The sequence below is a fragment of the Aptenodytes forsteri genome, unplaced genomic scaffold, assembly GCF_000699145.1.
Source record: "Aptenodytes forsteri isolate BGI_AS27 unplaced genomic scaffold, ASM69914v1 Scaffold234, whole genome shotgun sequence".
Taxonomy (NCBI): Eukaryota; Metazoa; Chordata; class Aves; order Sphenisciformes; family Spheniscidae; genus Aptenodytes; species Aptenodytes forsteri.
In genome coordinates this window covers 876,589-903,610 of record NW_008794006.1, presented here as the reverse complement: position 1 = coordinate 903,610, position 27,022 = coordinate 876,589, and positions in this window count along the sequence as shown.

Below are 27,022 nucleotides of genomic sequence, written 5' to 3'. Positions count from 1 at the left end.
GAGAGAAGGAAACAAACTTGCAGTATTTTTGTGTCCAGGTCCAAAATAAATACGTAAGATCCAAAAGGGGAACATCTAGAAAAATATAGCCTCTAACAGGCAGCATCTATTTTGCTTAATCCATCTCCCATATGCGGTGCAGTCAAGAAGGTGCAGTTCCTGCACCTATATGCAACATGACAGTAATCTAACTACTAGCTTTACCTCTGGAGCTGGGAACATCTCTACCAAAGTACTATACAGGAATGCAATTCTCATTAAGAGGCAAACAGCAACCAATATTGAAGATGCTGACTGTAACTATACTTAAAAAAAATAAAATTATTCTCTAACTAATTGGAAATAAAGCTATATAAAGTCTTCTCTCTGTACTTTCCATGTCTCAGTAGAAAGATGCACTGGAACTAAATCAGTTACAATCATAGAACAGTTGTTCATGAGAACAGGCCACAAAGAACATTCTCTTTCTCAGAAAACAGCCTTCCCCTATGAGCCAGTACACTCTTCATCTCCTCCCTTCTGTCTCCCCCAGCACACATACAAAAGTCAGGTTGATATCCAGCAGTTTGGTGCTCCATCTTGTGGCCACCTACAAAAAATGGCATTTCCTACACCACCACCCCTCCACCCCCCCTCATCTAATGCCAGTGAAGAACTCAGCAGTCTCTTAACAATTTAAGACCAACATAATCTACCAGTAGTTGCACTCTATATAAAGATATAACAGTCAAAACTTCTTTACAGCATTTCCTTCTAAACAGGATCAGTTCAGTCTTACTCCTACCTTGAGTCAACTGATACAAACACTTGGAAGTGCTGTCATGTTACAGTGTTCATTTCTTTTTCTTATAGCAGAAAATAGTGTTTTGGTGTTTTAAATTATAATGATGTTATAGTAAGTACAGGAGATACTTAAAAAATAGTTAAATCCAAACCTCATTCAAAACAAACAAACAAAAAAAAGCAGTTTTCTAGTCTTTCCAAGTGTACTCTAAAAAGTATTCACAACAGAAAGCTGAGTTACCATGTTCTCACACATGTTCCACAAGCTGCATTTATTAAAAAAAAAAAAAAAACAAAAACCAAAAAAACACCACCAAACATTAACACTTTCTACTGACCATCAAAATCAGGTCAGATCTCAGGTTTGAATACCTCACAGAAGTATTCAAATTGTTTAAACCATAATCCAAGGTTTCAACACATACACCAACCTTGCCTTTAAAGCCACAAGGACCTAGAACCACACACAACAGCCAGGTCGTCTCTGTTAAACACCATAAGTGGGATGAAACTCAGTCACAGCTCAACATCCAGCTTTCAGGGACCAGAGCAAAACTGGTCCTTCCCCAGGCTGTTCCCGGGCTTTGCTGACCAATCAGCACACCAGCCAGGGAAGTTTCCCTCCTTTGTCAACCTAATATCAGAGCCCAGAAGTGCAAGGGAGGAAGGCAGCTCTGTAGCTGGGCCTTGCTCTGTTGGCTTACCATACAAGGGTGTTGGGCAGAAGCTCAGAGATCACACAGACAACTGCTGGGAGCCCAGCACCCCCAAATACCATTCCTTGACATGACAAGTTCTAGGGTTCTGTAGTATGAACATGTAGCCAAAAGCTGTAACTATATGCTGCTAGAGCAAGAGAGCAGGAGAAATCAAGAGAACCAATGTTTTCCTTACTGCTCTGAGCAATGAAATGCTCAGAGGCATCTCTTATCTTTTCACTTTTCCCTCCCATGAAACATTTCAAGTAGAAATATACATATGAAGAAATGGAGAAAACCTATTCTGCATCCCAAAACTGAATCAAACCTTTTGGTCTCAAATATTCTAGGATTCTAAACTACGTCACTAGGACGGATCCGTCCCTTTAGTTATTCATTTTTGCTCATCTGTGTACTTCCTAAGTCTAGCTGTAATGGCATTAAAGCAAGAATATAATACAGGACATTTCAAGAAAAATCCTGTTTTCATACAATTTGCAGTATGTACAGTCACTTGCAGAGTTGAAGTTGTATAAAAGGTATCTGAATGTTCATACAAAGCATGTCAGACTTTTGGGGGGATCAGGGCTTAATAATCCCTGATCAGGCATTAATAAAACAGTTGTTAATAATGAAGATTTTCTGAAATTCACTCACTACAAATTACTATTAAGTCATTTGATTCAGAATATCTTGACACCTATTTTTAAGACTAAGTCCTATTTGTTTCACCTATTTTTAAACTTGCAGACCTTAAATTAGTCTTGTTAAATTAGTGCTTATTTATTTTGTTTGCAGATATTTACTAAAATTAAACTTTATGCATTTCTTTGAAACAAAGCCCTTCACAACATCGGTTCTAAGCCAAACAGATAAACAAGAAAGTTCTCTGGTGGAGTTTTTCGGAAAAAAATATTAAGTATTAAACTTTTAAGTCCACATTTAGGCATACAGCTGGCTTCAGTGGGAATTACTACCTGCTCAGTGCTGTCTGGAAGATGTCTACAAAACTTATTCCCTCTGACCGCAGGCTAGTGTATTTTTAATGCACAAATTATTCATACCGGACATTGCAAATCTTCACTGATTATACCATCCAAAAAATGTCATGATGCCAGTTAATCAGAGTTCATGTCCAAAACAGGTAAGTAATATTCTAATGTCTTACATAAATGAAAGATACTAACAGAAAAAATATTATGCAATAGCTGTTTTTTCACATAACTTGCCATAGCCACCTCTCTTGTCTCTAGAAGGGTATAGTACAGCTAGAAAGGTGGCACAAAAGCTTCCACATTAGAGATTAAACTCTGACTTTAAAAAGGACAGAAGGAGTAAAGGAAATCTGCAAAAGTATGAGTAGTAGAGATGTTTACACAGTTGTTTGCTCCTTCCTTCACATCTAAGGGTTCTTGAGTAAAACTATCAGCTACTGTTTACACAGAATCAAAACCCCATTTTCCATTTTTTAAATGAGTAACTAAACTGCTGAATTTAATAACTCTGTATCTTGTGAGTCACAGGCATTTACACAGTTTAAAAAAAAAAAAGATTAAAAATAAATTCGCCATTAAACCCATCAAAGACCATTGAGCACAAAGGTACAGATGAAACCTCTGACACTGGGATGTCTTCAACCACAGTGTGAAGAGCTGACAGGCCATATGAGGGAGTATTATTCTACTCACCTTGAATGTTATGCTTTCCCTAAGCACCTACTTCTAGTCACAGTCAGAGGCAGAATCCTGGGCTATACAGACATTTCTTCTGAGCCAGTGGGATTCTTTTTAGGTAGTTTTCCCCCAGACTAGATATTTTAGAAAAGCTGAAATAACTGGTTACCCATTACTTTTTTTTTTTCTTCTTCCTTTCCTACTTTCAGAATAGTTTAATTTAAGTAATTTCATTGCAACAGAACTTTGTTTTTCAGGACAGATGTGTAATTCCTAATAAATGCATGGTGGTCTTAGAGTCAACCAAGGAATTCTGTCTGCTCAGCAAATAATCCCAAGACTTCTTAGGAACAATCCCACACTACTCATTGTGAATGTCAAAGCTGATACAGTAACACAGTTTTACACACAGCACAGTTGAAGATCCTGGCTTTAGAGATGTCTCAGATTTCAACAGCCTCCATGACATTTCTGATGACAAACTTCAAAGGCTCAGTGACACAGCAAGCACAGTAAATATATCAAACGGGCTGGACTCTTCTTGTCCTGTCTGCTGTTACTTCTCTTCTTGTTCATCTCAGAGCTTAGAAGGCAGAAAAGGTGATCAAATCTAGGGGTTTTTTTTGGGAAACCACCTAAAAGAAAGTCTGAACTCCTTGTTCCCTAAATATAGTGGAGATCAGCTCCCAAATCTCTATTCTGCATTGACTTTCTTCAAGAGCAGAAGCAGCTGATACAGTCATAAAGGGAAAAAGTACATCTCATATATAGGCACTTCCTGTAGTTCCTTCCAGAAGAAGAATGTGCCATTATTAAACCACATACCACTAGGTTTTCCAAAGACCAAAGCTAACCCCAGCTGGCTTCAAGGAATTTCAGAGGTAAAGTAGCTTCAGCTTGTGGAAGTTGATAGAGATGACACTGATGACACACAACAAGCATACCAAATCATACCTAAAATACAGGTCTCTCCTAAAAGGAAGTGACATCACATTTTGTATCCATTTTTCAGTGGAATTAATTTATGACAAGAAGCCAAATGGTAAAGATTCTACTGCAATAATATGTCCTATACAAGAAAATCTCATCATTGAAAAAATCACTCTGAGATAAAAAATTTTATTCCTGGCCTATCTTTAATGATGAACAATCGTAAGAATTAGCTGTAACTGAAGATTAACAAAAGACAGCACAAGGCTACCCATTCTGTTAGCTGCTAAGACACAATGTATGCTTTTCGGAATCTACGAAATAGTAAAAAGGCAGTAGGGCTGTTTATTCCACCCACTGCCTAGAAAGGAGAGGCTAGACAGCTAAGCAACAAAAATATAGTTCCTGGGCAGCTGACAGGCAAGTGTCCGTACCAAAACCCATGTACTGCTTTCCCTGTCAACTGGACAGAATTAAAATAAGTTATTTCGGAAAATACATAAATGTTTTTGGAGGAAGATGTAGAAGAGAGATGTCAGAGGGTTGGGGGGATGGGGAGAGGTGAGGCCTGATATCAATAAACTGAAATCTTTACAAGCAGAATCCTCTGCTTCAGTAGTAGGCTCTAGCTCCCTGACACCGGCAATAAAATGGAAATCAAAGAAGGCCATGACATTTGTGAGCAGACAAAATCAGAGAGATATTTGTGACAAAAAATGGTCAATAAATGACCAAAATTAACCACTGAAGTGATTAATCACAAATGTGTTAACCTTACAGTAGGATCTTCATTGCTACATTCTGATTACGTCTACACCTCCAACATTAAACTAATTGATTATTTCTATTTCAAACATTTCATGTGAGAGAATGAACTAAAATATTACTCATTTTATGTAAAAGAATTCCTAAAGAATGTGAAATGACAGTTCCTATGATTTTAAGAAAATAGAATTGAATACAGAAATAAATTTTACTGCTGCAGTTTTTTTCAAGTATTTTTACTAAAGCCAGCCCCTCAAAAATCTGCTGGGTATCAGCTGTAGAACTACGCTTTATGGTCAAATCATCTAAGAAGGGCAATCGGTGGTACAGGAGAGGTCCTATCCTGGTCTTATTCCATATAACCAAAGACAATGGAGGCTGCATCCAGTAGTCTCTTTCGCCTTCACCCCAGCGACTCTGTTTAAGAGATCATCCAATTATTTATACCCATGTGAATTGTGCTGTATGCATACAATCCTTTAAACTTTGTAGAAGTTTGGAACATCTGCCTTGAAATTGAAGTTTTTCAATGAGGTATGTCTTCTATTTATAGACAGTCTTTGTGCACATTTATGCAATGGGTTTTGACAGTCTCTTTTGCCAACGAGGCATCATATGAATATTCATTGCTGCTGCAATGATAGCCAAACACTGAAAGAAGCAACAGAAGCAACACAGAGGTTATAATCTCTGTGCTAATTTGTGTATTTTCTTGAGTTCGTTGCATCAGTTCTATCCTTGAGCTTTTCCTATTTCTCTTCTTCGACGAAAGTGAAATGAAATCTTACCTTTGGATAAGATTTGAGAACTGTACCTAGATTGCCCATCATCATCTAGTTCCAATAACTTATTTGGACTCACTTAGCTGTGTGCTACATCTGATAGAAAGGATCCGCTATAATATTTGCCCGACCAACTCTAGTTCATCTTCTGAGTTTGTTTAAAAGGATTATCATAAAAATGTGTGGTTTTTAGAAAAAATTGAGCATTTCAATAGTTTCAGTTGGACAATGTGGAATGGAAAAAGATGATTTATTACAATTTTCACCTTTTAGCAAGTTGAGACCAACAGTTTTATATGGCAATGAGTCATCTTTTGGCAGTGCAGCATCTGTGTAGGTGAATTTATGTAGAAAAAAATATCTCAACCAGCCATAAGCACACATTCTTAAACTCTTTATCATTTATGTTTGGATTGCTTAACCAATTTCTTCAAGGAAGAGAAAGGGCATCTCGGTTGTTCATTTTTCAGCTGTCTGGCCTGAACAGATGTGGAATGGGTTTCTTAAGCTACGTTTTGACCATTAGTAATGGTCTTTGAGCCTTCTGAAAAAAAAGGCAAGAGGGTTATTAAAATGAGCAGATGTATAAGCATGTCTAATGGATTTAAGCCACCAAGCTGACAGACACTGTAGCTGCATCCCTGAGACTACTAATGTCTCATAGTCAGTTTGAAGATTGGACGTTTTCCAAAGCTTCCTGCTCTGACTAAGGAACTGAATTGTTCAAAGCAAAGTGTTTATCAGCCTGTTAATTTTAGAATAACTATACCTAGAAAAGTGTCTTTCACAGAGTAGTTTACAGCAACCCAGGACTAAAATTGGAGAGGAGGGGAAGAGGGCAGGAAAACTGAGAAAAAAAATCTGCTGTAATACTGAAGCAGAGTTCAGCTTATACGAAAACCACCCTCCTGCTGCAGTTTGCTTCTGCTTACATTTCCTTTCTGTTTTGCACATACACTGATCATGTGGCAGTAATCAGAGATGTGTGAACCCTAAAACTTACTCCTTACCTAATTCTTGCCAAAGGACTCAGTGTTCTTATTTCACTGGGTCAAATTACATTTGCCAGCTCTCTTCCCATCACAGAAATGCTATGTAGAAGGGATTTGGAGCTAAATTTTGCAGCCCTAGCAAGAGAAACAGTCTTGGAGGAAGTTAATTTGAGCCAAAAGGGGATACCAAGAGGAGAGGGCTTCAGAAACAGTTCTTTGATGGTGAGTATGAAGCTGGCATGACCCAGGTGGAGTCAAAGTAGATTATAGACAAACATCACTTTTTTTAATTGTAGAAAGAGGAAAAAAAGACAATCCAAGGTCATCAAAGTCTCCAGAGTATAGAAAGAGCCAGAGTAAGCAAAGGAGGTGGGAAATGGGGTGGGGGAGAAGGACTTTGCCCCCCCACCACTATGCTTCTCTCCTCCCAAGGAGAGGGTGCAGGAAATTGAATGTAATAGAGAAATGAATGATAGAAGTACAATTTTTCAAGTAAGCAAGATTTATGGACAAAAATATAAGACATTGTCCATTTCACCTTTTGGGGAGAATCTTGAATTTTCATTCTATATGTTAAGTAGCTTTGTAAAGCTCTGGCCAAAAAAAGGATATGGGGACCACAAGAATCAGAAAGGTTTGTTATCTCCTAGGCTCACCGTTCAAAGGAGAGCACGTTCGGTAGAAGCCAGGAGGGAAATAAAAGGAGGTCATAAGTAAATCTCACACAGCCCACTGCCTCTTTGCAGAGCAAAGACCTTCCAGATACACGCTCCATATAACAACTCAGCAACTTTTGGAATCCCAGCAAACCCTGTGCTGCCCTCCCTTGGTCTCTAGGATGAAGGTTTTCCCTTCTAGCAAGGCCTGGTTACTTTGGCTGCTCCTAGTTCACCACAGCCCTCCCAAGCCCCTGGATCTCTGACAACTATGGTCACCCTTGCTGGCACCGATTCAAACTCATGAAGGGACTCGGTTCCCACTTACTCAAACTGCTCTCAGGCAGAACCTTCCCAGGCTCCAGGCAGCAACCAGAGCATGATAAAGAGGCAGCTTTCTTCCTGCCTGCCCACCCCACCTCCCAGAGAGATATCACAAAACAGACCCATGAACAGAACAAACCCCCATCTGTCCCATCCACATATACAGCATTAACATCCAGTTAACCTTTGTGGATTAAAGGGAGTTTATTAGTGGAACATAGTGGCTCATTAACTCTAAGCTGCCAATGAACACGCTTATGTATAACCCAATACCTTCAGTCAAACTCTAACCTGAGTTAGATAAGATTTCTTCTCTAAAAGACTGACTGCCTGTCAGTGATCCTCAGTGTAAACCTTAAATTCTCATTTAAACCTTTATTTTCTTATTTTAATTTTTCCCTCACAATTTCTACCCATGTAACTATAGACTTCATATCATTGCCATTTTATCTGTGCTGTGTAATAAATGAACATGAAACAATACCTGGTCTGTTACTAAATAAATACTCGCAAGAGCCTTGTTTCACTAGGGCTAGTTCCTTGAGCTCTCTTGCTTCTCATCTCATGCCTGAGGAGTTAATGTACAATGAAAACTGTTAACACCTGTAGCTAGTGATTACGATCAGTTCTTACTTCTCAACCCTGGAGAATGCCATCTCAGAGAAGGGAGGAGAAGGACATAAAACTTAAAGTTTGAGAAGTAGTGTCATCTGAAGTGTGTCCATAGCATGAGGAAGAATACTGAAGCCAGTAAATATGCTCAGTAATACTTAAGATGGCCTAACACAAGTTTCTGAACAATTCAGCTTTTGAAGGCTGCAGCTTCAGGATTTGCAGGGAACAAATCTAACTCACTGCTATTAAATGGGGGTGGGAAAGTCCTGTTCATGCTACCCACTCTTACCTATCTCAATCGTCAACGCATTCCCCACTCCCTCCAAACTGCTACTCATTGGATCTCTCCCTATGTTGATAATGTAACAAGGCTTACTTCTCCAATTACATAGGAAATTACCTGGTTAGATAGGAACATTGGAATCAGGACCTGACAGCAGAAGAGAGCAATTAGATAGGGTTAGGATGTCTGTGAACCTGAATCTGTAATAATAGCAGCAAGCCAAGGTTTGCATACTGTTCTGGAAGCTATTTCTACTGCTACACAGATTAACAGAGGCTCAACTAGCCCTGTCTACACTGTGCTCACACATTTGGATAACACGGCAGACATGCCCTTGGACTTTTCATGTTGGTGTGGAGTGAATGATGTTTCCTCACAAGAGTTCCCACAGCTGGAAGTCACCCTGTCCTGGATCCAAGGGAACTTAGTGTTAGTCTGTAGACAGCTCCTTGCTTTATGCCTTGCTTACCTTTTCTTCCAGGCTTGTATATACATCAGTTTACCCCCAAAAAATGTACTGGAATTTAGCCAATAAGTGGTTTTAACTGCCACTTGCTACTTATGCCACAAGAAAGTCACAAACAGAGGAAGCTTCTCTTAGATCAGTCCATCACACACAAATGCTTAAATGACAGGAGAACAATGTGCCAGTTGCAGGATAACTAAATCAAGGTTTGCATGTGCTTGTTTTATAAGTCTTTTAAACACTTTCACTAAAAACTTATTTTGGCCAAGCATTAAAGTTTGACAAAGCTACCACGTTAGGTTTCTTCACACATCTTTTAAACACCATTAATGCGAATTATAGCTACATAATTGCTGAAGCTGGCTCAAATTCACTTTGAATTTCAGTTTCAGAACTCGAAAAGAAGCTTGCTCTCCACAAAACTCTTAGCAATCTTGACATTCATATAGCACTCCATATCCCAATATTTAGTGAATTTATACTCATAAATTCCCTGTGAGACCCCACAGGGGTCCTCTTTTCCCATTATATGGGGGATGAAGGCTAACAGATATAGTATAAAAAGATGAGCCAGGCTAACATGCAATATAAAATTTTAGAGATCTGCTCTTCTCTTTACTGAAGACAGCAGAAACACCAGAGATAGAGTTTCTCTGTGCAATGGTCAGCTCGTTAACTACATTGACAACATGTGATGGAGCCCCAAATCAGCTGGAGCTTCAAGGCAGATCTGCCTGGGCCTCTCTCCTACAGCAAGCTGCTGAAAAAAGACCAGACAATTTATAACCTCAAAAAAGCCATGTTTCATTAGAATATCAAATAGGTTATTTTGGTTTAAATGAGGAAGAAGAAAAACTCAGTGGTTAAGATAATAAGATATATGAAAGTCTTAAACATAACTCATAATTCTCTTCCTATAGTTGCAGCTAACAAAATGTGGTACTATCTGACCCCTAGAAAGGTATTTCTAAGCACAAGTCCTGACTGTTCACTGTCTTCTCTTCACAGCAGACTGCCAGTTTTTCCACATAAGTAGGGGGCTGGAGCTCACTCCTGTAAATCTGGAGCATTCTGTATCATGCAGGCTTGTGAACCTCCTCTCCCACAGCACAGCCTCCCAAGACAGAATAATGAGCTCCCTTTTCCTCCAGGAAGGTCTGCCTAACCCCCTTCTTCCACAGAAATACAGCCCAAATGGAGAACCAAGAAAAGCAAATGTACAGCTCATTGAACTATAATTTACCACTCTTGGTGGTCCAAGTGGCTACACAACTGAAGTGTCAGAATGTCGTTGCAGACCTTCTGGGCCTTATTCCATACAAAAGAACATTTTGTAGTCATTGTAAATGTAGTAAACACAGGTTTTCAGACTCCATTTAGGATCTGGGTAAAATCCGTGTCAGAGATTCCCAAACCATGTTTGTTTCACAATAAAATGATTAAGGCAGTAATTGTGGTTCCCACCTTTCTCTCAGACCACTTGTGCTGCAACAAATTGTATAAAATAGTATTCCTATACTTAACCATACTAAGGAAATCCTACTCTTCACACCAGTGAACCCTTTCTGGTCTTAAAAATAACCAGTCATGTTCCCTCAGATTCATAGACAACTTGAATTTTTCTGTATTTGTCAAATGATAACTATATTTGAACTGAAGAGAAATAGTTTCATTTGTGAAGTGCAAATATTCATACAGAAAGTATTTTAAGGAAAACAGTAACCATTTAGAAACTAAGCAAACAAAAAAGGTCTTTCATCTATCTTGACTCTTTTTGAGATGTGTGGACAGTCTTATAGTAAATTAAAAAGGTAGAAAAATATCAACTTATCCTACCTGTACTGAGAAAAATTAAAAGAAGTCCAAAAAAGTTTATATCAACAGAAGAAAAGATAGAGAGGGAAAAAAACCTGTAGTTCTATACACAGCATACATGAGAAAACAACTAGCAACAGAATTATTATTGACTTGATACTGCTGCATGTGTGGGGGCTTTTCAACTAGATAAAGACTTTCAACAAAGTCAGTCAGCTGATGACAACTGAAATGTTAAGAGGCAACCTGAATGTTATTTACAAAAGAAAAATGTTTACTTCAAAAGTCAGTAGATATTACTTGAGGCTGGGAAAAAAGAAATGGCCAGAGTTTTAAACGTGGTAACTGCTTAGCTCTAGCTCCAGCACTGGTTCTGGCCAAATCACTTGAAGAATCTCCCTGGGAGTGAAAAATAAGCTGTTAAGACACACATTGTAAGAATTCAGGCCCTGACCTTGAAGGGTGGAAACTCACCTGCATTGTTGCTTTTATTACCATCAAGGTTCAGTAGGTTTTGAATATTCTTCAGGATGTTTGCATACATTATTTACAAGGATTTATGTGAGCTGTGTTATGGTATTAATCACACAGATAATTTGTGTGAGACACCTATCAAATATATTTATGTATTTAGTTAAGCTTTGTTCCTGTGAAATCAATGTCACTGACTTCAGCAGAACAGTTATGTCATCAAATAGTTTTTAAAAAGCATTTAAGAGATCTATTTTAAATGGAATACTATGACTTGTTATTAACGAAGTAAAGGTACTCACTGCCCCTCACTACAAGAAGGACATTGAGGTGCTGGAGCGTGTCCAGGGAAGGGTAACGAAGCTGGTGAAGGGTCTGGAGAACAAGTCTTATGAGGAGCGGCTGAGGGAACTGGGGTTGTTTAGCCTGGAGAAAAGGAGGCTGAGGGGAGACCTTATCGTGCTCTACAACTACCTGAAAGGACATGAGGAAAAATTTCTTTACTGAAAGAGTGGTTAAAGATTGGAACAGGCTTCCCAGGGAAGTGGTTGAGTCTCCATCCCTGGAAGTATTTAAAAGACGAGTAGATGAGGCACTTAGGGACATGGTTTAGTGGGCATGGTGGTGTTGGGTTAATGGTTGGACTCAATGATCTTAGAGGTCTTTTCCAACCTTAATGATTCTATGATTCTAAAGTAACCATTGTTTTCTTCCCTCTCTTATATCAAAACAACCTGAAAACAGGCATTAAAAAAACCCAGTTTGTAGTGTACAAACAAATAGCTTCTCAATTCTGATAGTTATCATGTCCTGACAGAGGCATTGTGACTATATTTTTACAGTGCTAAAACGTTGTCACTGCTGTTGCGTACTTTTGCACAATAATAGCAACATTTACTACTTTCCTAAATAAATTTGCCATTGAGTGTTCTCACACTTCAGTGAGATAGTGACTTTACAATTTTACAATTACTTGTGAAATCATTTAATTGTAGACATGGACAACGGACGTGGACAATCCCATCCCATGCCCTTGGATTTGACCCAAGCATTAGGCCCCATTTGTGTCATTACAATTTGATGCTGAGACTTCTGTAAACACTTCCATTAACTAACTGATGAGCCAGAGGAGATTTGGGGGAAACATGATTCAGTTTTGCCTTCAACTGAAGTTTATTCTCTTTTGCAGGTACCACTAAATCATGTAGACATATTGGCCCTCAGAAACTAGCAAAAATATATTACTTGAGGTAACAAAAATTCTCAGCCACCCCTTCCTCTGCAGAAAATGGCATGAATTTAACACTATTAAGCATGATTCTACTCAACAATTGTGCAGTCACATATAGAATCATAGAATCATTTAGGTTGGAAAAGACCCTTAAGATCATCAGGTCCAACCATTAACCTAATACTGCCAAGTCCACCACTAAACCATGTCCCTAAGCACCACATCTACAAGTCTTTTAAATACCTGCAGGGATGGTGACTCAACCACTTCCCTGGGCAGCTTGTTCCAATGTTTGACATTCACAATAGCCTCTTTATCATACAAATGATCTGCCAAATAATACCCATTATGAGAAAGAATTTTAAAGTGAAGCAAAATATCCCAATTACTTGCTGTTGTGCAACCCCTCTTCTCTACAGCAAAGCAGCTGCAAAGCTGTTAAGTGCCTTAAAAAACATATCTGCATGACAGAACATGACACCATGCTGGGATTTCCAAGTTAATGCCAGTTAAGTTAGCCATCAAAAACAGAGCTAATGAGCCCAATAATATACCATGTTGACATGTTTATTTAGCTACTAAAATCCAAGCTGGCATCTCTGCCTTGTACAGCACTGTGCCTCACAGACATATCAGGTTTTTTGGCACCTTCTCTAACATCTCTATCACAGTACTGCAACACATAGCTGAAGATAGAGGTGATACAGGGCAAAGATGGGAAAGATTTCCTGAGGCAGTGGAAGGAAAGATTAAACTGCAACTGCCATGGACATAGGCAGAACAAGCTCTTGCAAACATGTGAGAAATGCCTTTATTTCAGCCTTTTCCAAAACCAGGCAGTTGATATTGCACATATCTAAGCTACAATCCACAGACTGGCTTTGCCATTAGGCCCTGGAGCAGGTTGTTCCTGCCAGATGTGCTCCTGCTGCAGCAGAAGCACAGATAGAAGAAAAGATAAGATTAGAGGGAATTTGGTGAGGAGGAAAGATGGAGGTGTAATTCTTTTGGGTCTGGAGACAGGGAAATGATACAGATGTCAGGAGCTGGGCAGGAAAAGCATTCAGGAAAAAGTGCTGCTAGCTCCTTGGCTGAGAAAAAGTGCAAGGGACTCTGAATAGGCAGTGCTTGCAAGGGAAAATTCCCTAAAGCAATTACGTGTATATATATGTATTATTTCCAGTTCTGTAATATTGTAACTTTAGCAGCCCTTATATTTGAAAAATATGCATATGTGACAGATGGATTTGACTGTGTGTCAGAAATTATTTTCATGAGTTTATAAAAATTGCAGGTGTTCCCACAGAGGAACAGACATGTGAGGTGGGGAGGATACAGCGCAGAGGAAAGCAGACATGTCTTCCTTTGGAGGCACCTTTCCCTTTATTTCTTGGGAAAGAAATAGAAAACTAAAAATACAAAGGAATCAGTAGAGCAATAAAAACACTCGGTTATCCCTATTTAGAACACAGAGGAGAGTAACTAGCAACTGCACCTCAGCAGCAGTGGAAAGCCATATAATAAGAGTAGATTTTTGAACCTGAAGTTCTCACACACATTTGGAGAAAAGTATCATGGACTTTTATGTCAGATTATAAATTCCTTAGTCCAGTTTACTGCTTTCTTGTCATTTCCATTTTCAAGTTTTCCCAGATACCTAACCTGAATCTTCCTCGCTGCAATTTCATTCTACTAGAAGTAGTCCAATTCACCATTGTCTTGAAACTCCTTTCTCTTTGCGCAAGGTCTTTGCATGCATTAAGACTATTTTTTACTCCTTCTATGAATACTTCGGTAAATCTGTGGTCATCCTTGTCACTCTCCTCAGAACTGTTACCAACAGGGTAAGGACTGCATCCTTCTTGCAACATGGGAGGTCAAAGCAAAAACAAAATGAAACCAAGAGATAGGAATGATGCCCTAATTATAATGGGATTTTTTGAATTTTCAGTTTGGGATACATATTTTTTGTGGTTACTTGTAGTAGCCCTGAGTGTTAGATTTTACAGGTCTTTATCTACAAATTTAACCAGATTAGTCCTCATGCCACCAATAGTCCCCTCAGCAAAATTGTAAAGACTTTCATAATTTTAGCTCTATCACCAGAGAAAAGAAAGGTGTTCATTGAGGGGAAAAACAGTTTCCTATATTTTACTTTTTACATGGCTCCCTAAAAGTCTGTTACATTTAAGCACTTTGCTAATTCGTTAGATTTTACAGGTCTTTATCTACAAATTTAACCAGATTAGTCCTCATGCCACCAATAGTCCCCTCAGCAAAATTGTAAAGACTTTCATAATTTTAGCTCTATCACCAGAGAAAAGAAAGGTGTTCATTGAGGGGAAAAACAGTTTCCTATATTTTACTTTTTACATGGCTCCCTAAAAGTCTGTTACATTTAAGCACTATTTGCTAATTCAGCACCATCTTTAATACTTATGGAGCACAAAAACGTTCCAATTCTAGACTTCAATTTTAACATGTAGGAAGGTTGCTATCATAAGTCAGCTGGTCTAGTATTATTAATTCTTGCAGTACAGCCTGCAAACAGAACAAGCCCGTGGAATTATATAAACATGCTTGAAAGCAGGGAGGTTGGAAACCTAGAAATCAATTAGTTAATGATCATGAGTAAATTGTTCCCAACATGCAGTGAATTTTGAGCTGCTTCATCTTAACTATCATGTTGCCAAGTAGAGATGCCAACACAAGGGCCTTGGCATAGCTTTCTCACACTTGTTGTTCCTAGTTTTGGCCTTAGAGCCAGTAAAGGTCTTTTAAAGTCTCTTTTTCCATCCCTTTTTTCACTATCCCCACATCAAGAAAATCATCATATTTCCTGGACTTACTGTGCACTAACATTCTCATTTCTTACCAAATACTTCATTTTATGTCCATTTTTTAAGAATCATGCAATGTATGAAGTCTCTTCTCATAGCTATTAAGTGTTTGTAATAACTATTGAATATAAAATGCATCTCTTCATTTCTTCAACACACTTCACTTGCTCAATCTTGTTGAATCTTACTTAATGTCAGAGTTTGACTGTGTGAGTACAATAAACCACCAGCTAGGAAGCATTTAGGTAGCCCCGTCTTTATCCCAACTAATAGTATCGTTGATACCTCCATGTCTCTCTTTTCCTAAACAGGCTTACAGAACATTCAACTGCAGAACTAACTAAAATAAAAGACTCAGCTAAAACTGGAATAAAAGTTCTGAATGTTATTCTTGTAGGACAGCTATAGGTATATGAATACCTAGAAGCCTCCAACCAATTATGGAGATGCCATTAGGATAGGCACAGTAGAAAATCATAGAAGATTCAGTGGGTGTATTATTCCAACATATAAGGCCAACAAAGAGTGAGAAGTCAAAGGACTGAGGTTATAAAAAAGATTAGCAGGGTTGCCAGAAATAAAAAATAGACTCCTGTCCACACTGTAACCTGCACTGAATCCTTTAAAAACCATATGAATTGCAATACGAGGTTGGATTTGATAAAAGATTAATCTAGTATCTCATAATCAAAAAAGATTGTATCATGTGGTTCAAAAGGAAGGTTTCCTAAAAAAGTTTGAATTAAGTTTTCTAATGAAAACCACACCAAAATATCATCATCTTCAGTATCTTTACAATCTACAGGGAACATTTATACTATTGAACTTACGTGATTAAATTAGAATCTTGAAAAAAGGCTGCGCTGTATTTATTCAGACCAGAAATGTATTCTGCTCAGGGGCAATTTGAAGTACCAAAGTGGAGATATTTCCTCTCTAAGATTTTTCCTCTCTTCATCTACGTAAAAGCATCTGTTTCCTGGACTTTAACCAGTTATCGTAAGGTAGTGCTTGAATTACAGGTTCTCGCTTAGTAGAAATAATAAATGAATAAGTAAACAGCTACTTCTGCATTTTCCCTGTAAAAAAAATAAAAATGTTGGTATATCTTTTTTAAGGAATAACAACTCCTCTGTTTCAGAGTCTTCTAACACCAATTGGACATCAGTCAGTAAAGGCCCATTTCTCCAAGGTCAATTGCCCCAAAAATTCATCTGTGAAAATTAAACTGAAAGGAGGCAGCGTATTTTGGCAATGATTTTAGATATTATACTCCTGAAAAATACAACTGTGTATAAAATTAGCACAGTACTCTTCACAATCACAATACTTTGGATAGAGGAGAATTTGAGTTAAGATTTTATGAGGATACCTGGAACATCTTCCCACAGAATATTTTTTAAATGCTTGCCAGTTTGTGCAAGGTTATTCCAAAGGGAAAAAGAAGAAATGCTCCTAAGTATTTTTATGAACCTTATCAGTTCTATCTGGCACAGGGAGTTTAGCTCTATCCAAAGAGGAGAACTCCAGAAGATAGAGTAATCATTTCTACTCCCTTGCTTCAATTAGATGAAGGAATTTTAATGTGAGAGTCCAAGAATTGTGTTCAGCCCATCTCCACACTCTGCCTCACAGGAGCATGCTACAACCAACTGCAAGAGCAACATACGCTCCCTTCTTTCTCAAGCAACCCACTGACACCAGAATCAAGAATCTCCTTTCATTTACATTTACCTCAGTTGAATTTGCCTAAATGTAAATGAAATAAAGCTACATCAAAATAAGTCTAGTTTGAGGCCAAAGCTAATACAAATGGGAAGAGTTACAAACAGGACAGAAAAAATAGATTCCAATTTAATAGTGTTTTACAACATGTTTATAAGTCACAAAATATGTCCAGTGACTTGTTGTTCAGATTCCCTTCTTCAGTAATACATTAAAGACAAGGATTGATGTTTTGGTTAAGGTACTTGATTAGGGCTGAAAAGATGCCAGTTTGTTTTCAACTCCTCAGAAAACTGTGGGCAAGTCATGTAACTTCTAAAAACTCATATAACAACAACTTTACATAAAGATATACTCATTGGAAAAGATAAATATTTTGGCCAGTGTTCTAATAAATCACTCATTTTAGTCTAATTTTTCTTGACTGTGTACTTCTCAGAAACTCAGTCCTGTCCAGGAATTTCAACCACATCAGAGGTCAGAAGTCTGGACCTTGTGATGCCTCATATTAATTACAAAAAACATCTTGAGTCAAACAACATGTTCCAATGTCAAAAAAATAACTATGTGAAAATCCACTTTTTGTTGGAAGTCCACTAGTGGCTATGTATAAGCAAACAACTTGTGAAGGAGAGCAGCAGAAAAGCAATAGAGGCACAGAGACTTCAAGACCTTTTCATTGGCCCAAAAAGTCAATCATGGCCTGCATAGAAATGATGGGTGAATTTCCATCTGCTTTCAGCATGATTAAAGTCCCACTATCTGCCTTGTGACTTGCAATTCTGCTGAATGATGCTGTTTCTTTGAAGGAAGCTCAAAGGAACATGCACAGAACAGAGCCAGAGGTCCAAAGCTTATTTTTCTGAATACCTGATTTTTAGCATGCAATTATTTAGCTTCCAAGCTACTCTAAGATCATTACCACTTCAACAATAGTTACTTTGTAATATAGCATCTGTTGAAGCTAGCACAAACAAAACGACCATGCAGTTTTAGAAATACTTTTTCTCTTTTCCACCTAACATTTGGTGGCTTCCTAGGTTCATTTTGCACATTGTAAAATAGGTTGCACCTCAGTTTTGAAATGCAACAGAGAAAGGACATTTACCGATACTGGTAGCTTGAATGAGATTCTCATGTACTAGATTTATCTCAGTGCTACATGCTGTCTCTCACCTGGCGTAAGCAAAATGGTTGTTTCTTCAGCCATAGTTACCTTGCTTTGCAAACTCCCCACTCCCTGCTGCTCATCAGATCACCAGCAAAAGATGAAATCATCTCCAGGTATCCTAACTGCCTCTGCTCCTTGGTATTTCCATGCCTATTGTTGCACTTGAAATCCAACAACAGTGGACAGAGGCTTCTGGACAACGGCTCTAATTATTGACACCCTAAAATAATTGCAAACTCAGTCCAATGAAATGGGGCATTTGAGAATTTCAAAAAATAAACTGTAGTGGCATTTTTACATCTAACAATGACATTAATCTACAATTCAGCATTTTCCCTGTCCTTCAAAGCCCATTAGTGAATATGTTACTTTCTTCTCTCAGGTAAAGTCAGGCTTTTTAAACCTTGCAGGGGGAGTCTGTCACTGCAGAACAAGTTTTAAATATGTGGCATTGCTATGTCTACAAAGCTGCAATCATGAGGAAATATTCTTTTCTCTCTAGGCATACATAGTTTTTGGCAGTCAGAGTCATCAGCACACCCTGGGGAAAAAAAGTAGGTATCAATCTGATATAAGTAGGAAGTTAAACAGTGCTTTGGCATCACTGAAGCCATATGCTAGTGAGTCTGTTCATTATAAAACAGACAATATTTCCCCATGGGTGAAAGGAAATTAAAAATAATGTAGAAAGACTCCTCAGCAGCAAGCAAGAAATACGTACTTCATTACTCTGCAGCTTCATGAAGGAAACTTTACTTCAAGCTACTTAACCTTGCTTCAAATGGCCTGGCCTTCAAATATGGCTTGATGCCTAGCTTCCCTTCAAATCAAGATGAAGCCCTAAGTCTCAGCTTCAGTTCACATCTTTGTCTACACTAACCTCATATGTCTCTTATTTCAGTATCCTGCCAAGCTTTCATAGTAAAAAAGAAAGCAATCAGACACAACACAGTTATTCTGCCTCAGTGAGTCAAAAATATGTCTGTACTGAAGACCACAGTATAATATGAATCATCCAATGTAACTTTAAAGAAGTCAGCATATGTACCAATGCTAATTCACCTTACAGAAAAATTTATTTGCCACAGTCAGGCTTCTTTTAATATTTAGAGTTAGCTTTACATGAACCAAGTCAGATATATCCGTGCTAAGCTGTCATTTACATTACAAATATATACTCAGTTTTGCTTTGTGCTGTTTAAGAGGAAATAGACACACAAGTCTGCTTGCAATATTTTACCAGGTGCAAGTGCCCACGTGTGGTCTCTGTGAGCAGAGGCCGGGGCTGCCCCGTGCAGGACTCAGCCGGCTCCAGCGGCCCCGCCGCAGGGCACAGCTGAGCCCCTCAGCCATGGGCGGGTGCCTTGGCGAAAACACAGCTAAGAAAGGGCAGAATGTTGCCCGGCAGTGAGGGGTGAGGGGAAAAGTGTGAGAAACAGCCCTTAAATTAATTCTCCCCAAGTCAAGTCTGTTTTGCCCGTGATGGTAATTGGTATGTGACCTCCCTGTCTTTGTCTTGACCCACAAGCTTTTTCATCTTATTTTCTCCCCCTAGCCTGTTGAGGAGGGTGAGCAAAAGAGCAGCTGGGTGGGGGATTGGCAGCCAGCCAATGTCAACCCACCACACATATTTATTGGAAGGACTGAGCATCTAATAATTAAACTGATTATTTATTAAAAAGCCAGTGCTAGAATACCTGTACAAATAGAAACAGATCAAATGGTATAGATAACATGATGCCAGGGTTGCTAACAGAATAATTTGTTTTTAAATTCAGTACTCAAAAAGTAGCAAAAGGTAGAAGCTATTGATATAAAAGGAAAGGGAAGCACCCTATCACTCTTCAGAATAAGAGGAGGACTGATGCCAACAATTACCAAATCACAAGTCTAACTGGGGAACCCACATTAGAAAGGAAAGTCATTCTTTCATATCCCATGCTCCATAGAGACACATGTACAATTATATTCACACTTAGTCAGATTAAAAGAAGAATGCCTCATGTGATGCTAATGTCTTCCAGGTTTCTGACAACACAGCTGTTAGGTCCATACTTCAAGAACTACGATCAGCAAGAATATATGTATAAGACTCTAGAGAAAAAAGGTGGTATAACAAAGAATACCTGATTTTCTTTGAAAATTAAATATCTGAGGCAAGATCACACTGTGTAACTCATGTAACTAATTGGCTTGGATATAAATACTAACTACCAAATACATTGCAAACTAACTGAAGCAAACTAACTGAAGCAAATCAAGAAAGCTCTTGATTTGTAGAATGACGTACAGTATACAGTTAGCTACTAGCCAGCCCTATTGCACTTGTTCAGTAATAACCAGGAGGAAGAGTTAATTATTATATTCTTAAATGAAGCTGCTGTGCAGACAGGCAAACGTTGCAAAACCAGAATGAAGAAAATGCCTGTGGTAAAAATGGACACAAAATAATCTAATTATACAGAAACATAAATTACTTCTTCTGGGAAGGGAAAATGAAACAGTTTGAATTGGGAAGAAGAAATCTGGAAAGGGAAGTGACAGCGGGGAAAAAAACAGAAAAACACAGAGCTGAATTATGTGAAGAGCATTTCCTAAGCCTCTGGTCAAAAGTGACAAATGGAATGTTCTAGGCGCCATGCAGACGAGTACAGACACACCAGTCCCAGCCTCAGGAGGTTTGCAATTGCCTTGTCAGGCAAGCAGATGGGCTTAAACAAAGAAATGTGATTGAGTTGGGAAAACAAGGTAACAATAAAACAAGAGTTTGGCATAAAGGCAGCCACATCTGTATTAGATGTGTTTGGTAGAGGAGATGTGAAGCACCAGCAATAAACAAACTATCCATTTTGGGGGTGCCCACTCCATGTCACAGAGCAGGACGGCAGAGAATCTCACGGTGTATCTCAGCTGAAAAAAATAATCTGTCAAACAATTGGAAAGGAAGAGTAAAACTCAATAGTTAAAATGCTTTCATCTCCTAGCAGTTGGGAAGGAAACAATAAATATCCCCTTGGCTGAGATTTATAGCAAGACACTTCATACACTATTAAAACAGAAATGTGATTCATTCTTCACTGGCAACAGGGTAGATGGGAAGTCACACGGCAATTTATATTAACTTTATTGCATATTTTCACTTTTTTAGAGTGGAAATGGTGTCCACTATTTATACATTTATTCTCTTCCACTAGTGGTTTTTGGTTTACTATTTTACTGGAGGTACCACAAATTAAAGATGGAAAATACATTATTCTCTGTATAGTCTAATAAGTTTTCCTCGTCCTTTCCAAAACAGCAGAAACTTCTTCACAGTTAGTTTTTCTGATCACTCTAAATGATTTGGTCATGACTTCACTAGTGCCTGTTGGCACTTGCTGTGTTAATCACTATAAACGAGGTTGGCAGGGTTCTATCCCAGAGAACATTAGCCTTTATATGTGCAGCTACTGACCCTTCAATGTGAGGTCAAGTCTCAGACTCATGTATCAAAAACAAGCCACTGTTGGCCTAGTCTCACCCTTATTTTTGCAACAAGAGATCACTGACTTCTGACTCATTTATCAGCTGCTGAAGATTTGTTTGTTTGTTTTTCCTTTTATTGTACCAAATGCTTCTTAGATGTCTGCAAACTTTGTTTTCATTTTGTTTATGATTTCCTGGAAATGTGTTTTCCTACAGAGGTTTCTGAAGCAGTCATCATCTCTTCTTTCCCAGACCTTTGTGTTTTGGGACACAAAATTCAAGTAGTGACCTGTCTACTGCCAGATATAGGATATCACATTATGTGTAGCACAGGGGAAAAATGTGCCTAGAACCACAGATTTCTAAGAACTTCAGTCATTTATTCCAGGAATAATATTCCTGGTGTACACCATACTGAAGCCATGACCGCTGGGTGCTATGTTTGTTCACATATGCTCACAGCATGGACAGCAGTTCCACAAGCTGTACGTTATTAGATCCAACCAGTTTGCCCACTTACTAAGCCATATTTTATGGTTTGTGTCTAGTATAACTACTCCTTGAAAAGCCATTGTCCCACATTTGTTTCATGCCTGAAATCAGTCAGAAATCAGTCAGGCCTGTCTCTGTGACATCCCATTATGCCAACCAGTACTCACTAACAAAAGCTTAAGGTATTTCACCAAACAGGAGGAAAAGAATGGTGGTTCAGTGACAACAATAAAAGACAGAAGTAGATTTAAAAAATCAGATATTCACTTGCTTAGTGTTACAGAAACAGTGGCTGAAAAATGGTTCATTAACTCATGAGCCAACAGTATCACCATGCAAGATACACTTGCATGATGGATTAATTCAAACTGAATCTGATCCCAGAGATGAGGAAAGCAGAATCTCTTCTTTCTATTCTGTGATCCCTGTTCATCCCAACTATACCTTATACTCTGGGAACATCTGTATGATATAGCTGTGTTTTCTGAAATGCTATCAATTTTATGTCCCTTAGGTTGATCCCTGGGGTTAACCATTTCAAACCTATGAAGTCTGTCTACTGTATCTGATAACCAAAGTCCTTTGAATAATGCAGTGATCTTATTTTCATAATACTTTTTTAAAATAAACAAACTCTGATTATTTCTTACATACATGGTCAGGGAAAAGAAACCCAACAAGAGCACTGTTTTACACAGCAAGTTTATGGCAAAGCTTAAAGCTTAAGCCTGGCTTTCTGCCAAGCCACTGTTCTGAGCCTGAACCTCACAGGCACCCTTTCAGCTTCCCATTTATAGTCAAAAGTATAGTCTATTTACATACTTAACATTTATCATAGTTGAGCTTGATCCCAGCCACAGTTCTCCCCCGCTGTGCTGCCATGACCACACAAACAGACAAAATGTTTCTGTTAGATTAAGCCAAATTAAGGAACACTCAAGCATAAGTGACTGTGCTTCTGACTTGCTCCAGTGGACTCTGTCTATGTGGAAAGGTGAAACCACATCTACTCTAATTTACTTTGGCATACAAACCCCTCCCCACACCTGTTCTGAAGGAGCAAAAGGTGACATGTGCCCATCGGATATGCATTTGCTCTAATGCCTTATTGTGCAATTAGAGATTTCTAAAAAAGTTGCCACGGTTCTTTTCCTGTCCTAGTCATTTATTGACACAGGATTGTAGATGATTCCTGTGGTAGAGCATTCTTTAAACACTAATTTAAAGTAGCAGCAGCCAGTTCTGTTCAGCTACCCAAGGTTTGAGTAGGAAAAAAGTATGGAGTAGTATTTACTGAAGAAAATAAAGCAAAAAAGGTAAGTGATTCAGGACTGGAATTTACACAACTAAAGCAAGGCACTTCAGCAATCACAGCATGCTATGTAGCCATCTGCCACCAAGAACAGAGAACAATAAGACCACGTGGGAGTTAAAACTATGCGCTGCCATATGGTAGATTGGGAGTACCTAACCCTGACAAATACCTGAAGATTTCTACTTTTTTGTACTTTCAGAATATCCTTGTAAATGAAATCAAATGTAACCCATGTCTTGAGGAATAGAAACTGTCATTTCCCTTTTTGAAACTGAGAGTTTGCCTCCACATTGTAGGAATGAATTTGAAAGGAAAAAGTGAACTATGAGAAAGCTTTCTCATAACAGGGGAAAAAACCCGCATTTCCAAATCGCCTTTTCCCTGTAATCAAATTCCACATAAAGGCTGTCATAGTAATAACATGATAGCCAATTGCTCACATGAGAGAATTCTTTGTAGGAGTTTTGCCTGGACTCAAAATCTCCCATGTCTCTCATCTACTGCCATTGCTTTGATTAACTGTTTCTTTTCATCTCAAATTCTGATGCTATCAAACTCATTGAAGCAGGTAATAAGGCAGGTAGGGGGGGTTGTGGGGAGGGGGTTGCCTGCTTGGGTTCATTTAAAATATTCTTTGTTGTTTTCAAAATATTTTTATAAGGGTAACTTGCTAGGGAATTGTCTGTAAAAAAAATACTGCTGCTCTCTTAAGTGCTTCAGACTGCTGACTGCCAGAAAGTGGGGGTGGAATGGGAGGAGTTCAGCTGGCAAAAATATGTGCCATGGAAAAAATATTTTCAGTAAAACACTAAACTTTTTTTTTTTTTCATTTTAGTTCACTTTTTAATTTTTGGAAAAGTAGTCAGTGCTATTTTTCATTCTCTGACCCATTTGTAATGTCCTGGAAAGATCTCTTCTGTGTACTGAACTAGACTTTTGGCAAAATTAAGAAGTTGGTCCCTCAAAAATCTATCCCCAGTTGAGATTATTTACATTATAATAAAAGACTTTGGATGTTTTCAACCCAATTGGCCTATACATAGGTAGCAGCCACATGCATGTAACAGGAGGGGTAGTCTAGAGGACAGAGTCCTGCACACACATTCAAGAGGCAAGAAGTTTGTTTACACTGAAACACTACAAAGGAACATTGGGAGTTAATTTAGGGATCACTAGCTGCTTGACCGTAGTGCCATATGTGGATATTCACAGGACTTTGACAGACATTTGTCAGTGAATTAAAATGAGCTGGCTAAATCTCTTGCTGATGACAGGTACCTGTCAGACCCCTGCCTGTTGTTAAACCCTGAAAACAGAAAAAATTTCAGCATAGAGCATTAAGTTCAACCAGCAGCTAAGAGATTAACCTGATATGCTGGGCTCCCCCAGTTCAGGAACTAGGCTGTGAAGTGGTTGGATGTCTGTGACTTCGGGGCAGCAAAGTGTAGTGGAAGATGGGATGTGTGGGAGGTCATGAGCAGTAGCAGCTTCAGGGGAATAGCTAACATGGTGTTAATTCACACTCTGACTTACTGAATTAACTTTCCAGTGTAGACAACAAAGAAATTAAATTCCAGGTTCCACCTATGACAGAACTGAATCTGCTTCATGCCTCGGTTACCCCTCTATTAAAAAGAGATAATGTTATTCTAACTTAGTGGGATACTCTAAGCTAATTCCAGCAATGTTTGGGTAAAGCCATGATAAGTGATCAAGAATCAGTGGATAAATCTGGAAGGAACCTCAGGAAGTCATGTAGCTCAACTTAAGTCATGAGATACATATCTTAGTACATAGTTAATTAATGACCTGACTTTAAGAGCATGCAACTACACTGGCAATATGACAAGTAACTTACTTCTAAATACTGACACAGTCATTAAAAAATTCTCAAAACTCAGTAGTATGTATTGCCTTCTAATTTCAAACTTAGTTTCATCACCTGACAAAAAGCAGAGTGAAACATAGGCTACACTCACAAGAAAATTGGGAAACTCTTCTAGTAACTTCATAGTCAGCATTAGGAAAACATCTACAGTAAACCTGATTTTTCCTGACTTCCCACAAGTTATTAAAAAAAAAGGGTGCTTTTCATCTGAAATACTGCATGTATGTAATTCTGAAAAAAAAAAAGAATGAAATAAGAAAATAAAAGAAAACTGCCTGTCTCGAAGTAAATTATACAGTCTTCACTTTGAAGTCTTTGGCATCTCTTAGAAGACATTTTGTAAGAATTTGGAGAAGATTCAAGGTATGTTCTTGATAGGTGCAAGTAACTCAAGGACTTTTTTCTGCTTGATCTAATCAGCTGCAGTACCCATCTCTTCAATGTGAGTGTCTAATGCTTGCAATCAGTCATCATTAATATAATCTTTTTAGGCATCTACAGAATAGTTTCTTTAAAACATGCTATAAATAATTACAGTGCTTACAGCATCACTTAACAGTTAACGTTTGACACTTCTGCCTAATGGCCATCTCTGACCTCATACAAAGGATGAGATGACTGCATCATCTCTGACATGGTATAAAATATTTTGTGTCTGTATGGTGAAGAGTATTAACTTTGAAGAACAACCTAACCTTGATAATTCAAAGTGACTCCTAGGACACCTACTCCTAGATATTATGTTCTGAATAGAAAACTGTATTCAAGAAATACCATTTTTTAGACCTATGGGAATACTATAAATCTCTGAAAGACCAAAGTCCTAAAGAAAGACTCAGTGGAACTTGCTGGAGCAAGCTCAGGATAAAATACACACCTTCATCCTGTAAGAACAGGATTTCAGTGACCTCAGTCAAGATATTCTTCTTCCTAAGGTTTTTCCATTTAAGACCAGCTATACCACACAGTCGAAAGTTAAGCTCCAGTACTGCAAAATGCCAGGCTTCATGCCATGTATGTGAAAACATAAGTGCTATATGGACCCATTTCAAACACACAGAAAGAGATTTTATTTGTATACAAGAATTTAAATTGCTAGGATCTACAGGGTCTTCTATGTGCACTAGTTTTCATGCTGCACTAAAAGAGAAAGCTATGAGTTGAAAAACAATGAAAGAAAATAGATGGAAGAAAAAAGGGAAGATAGGTTCAACAGAGCACAGTGCATAAGAAAAAAGAATTCATCTCACCTAACAGATCTTGGAAATGCAGCAGAGGAATCTGGTCCAGTTTGTTAGTTTGCTCTTTTTTTTCCTCCGGACCTTTTACATTTGCAAGCAAACAGAAATATATCAAAGATATCTATCTTCTTTATCATTCATTCCTCCTATGTAGAAAAATCTGCAAGGCATCAGATTTAGAGCTAGTAATTCAGGTCAAAAGTGATAACAGTATTTAAGTAATAATGTACAATAGAACATAGCCAGTTCTTTCTATTCATTACTAGTTTGTGTCCATACTGATTTGCCTGTGAACTCAATTATTCACTTATTTTCTCAAATGACTTTTCACTCAGAAAGTGTGTTGTCTCTCTTATTAATGTCGGGCTTGATCAATGGCTTGCTGAAGAGGATGAAATTAT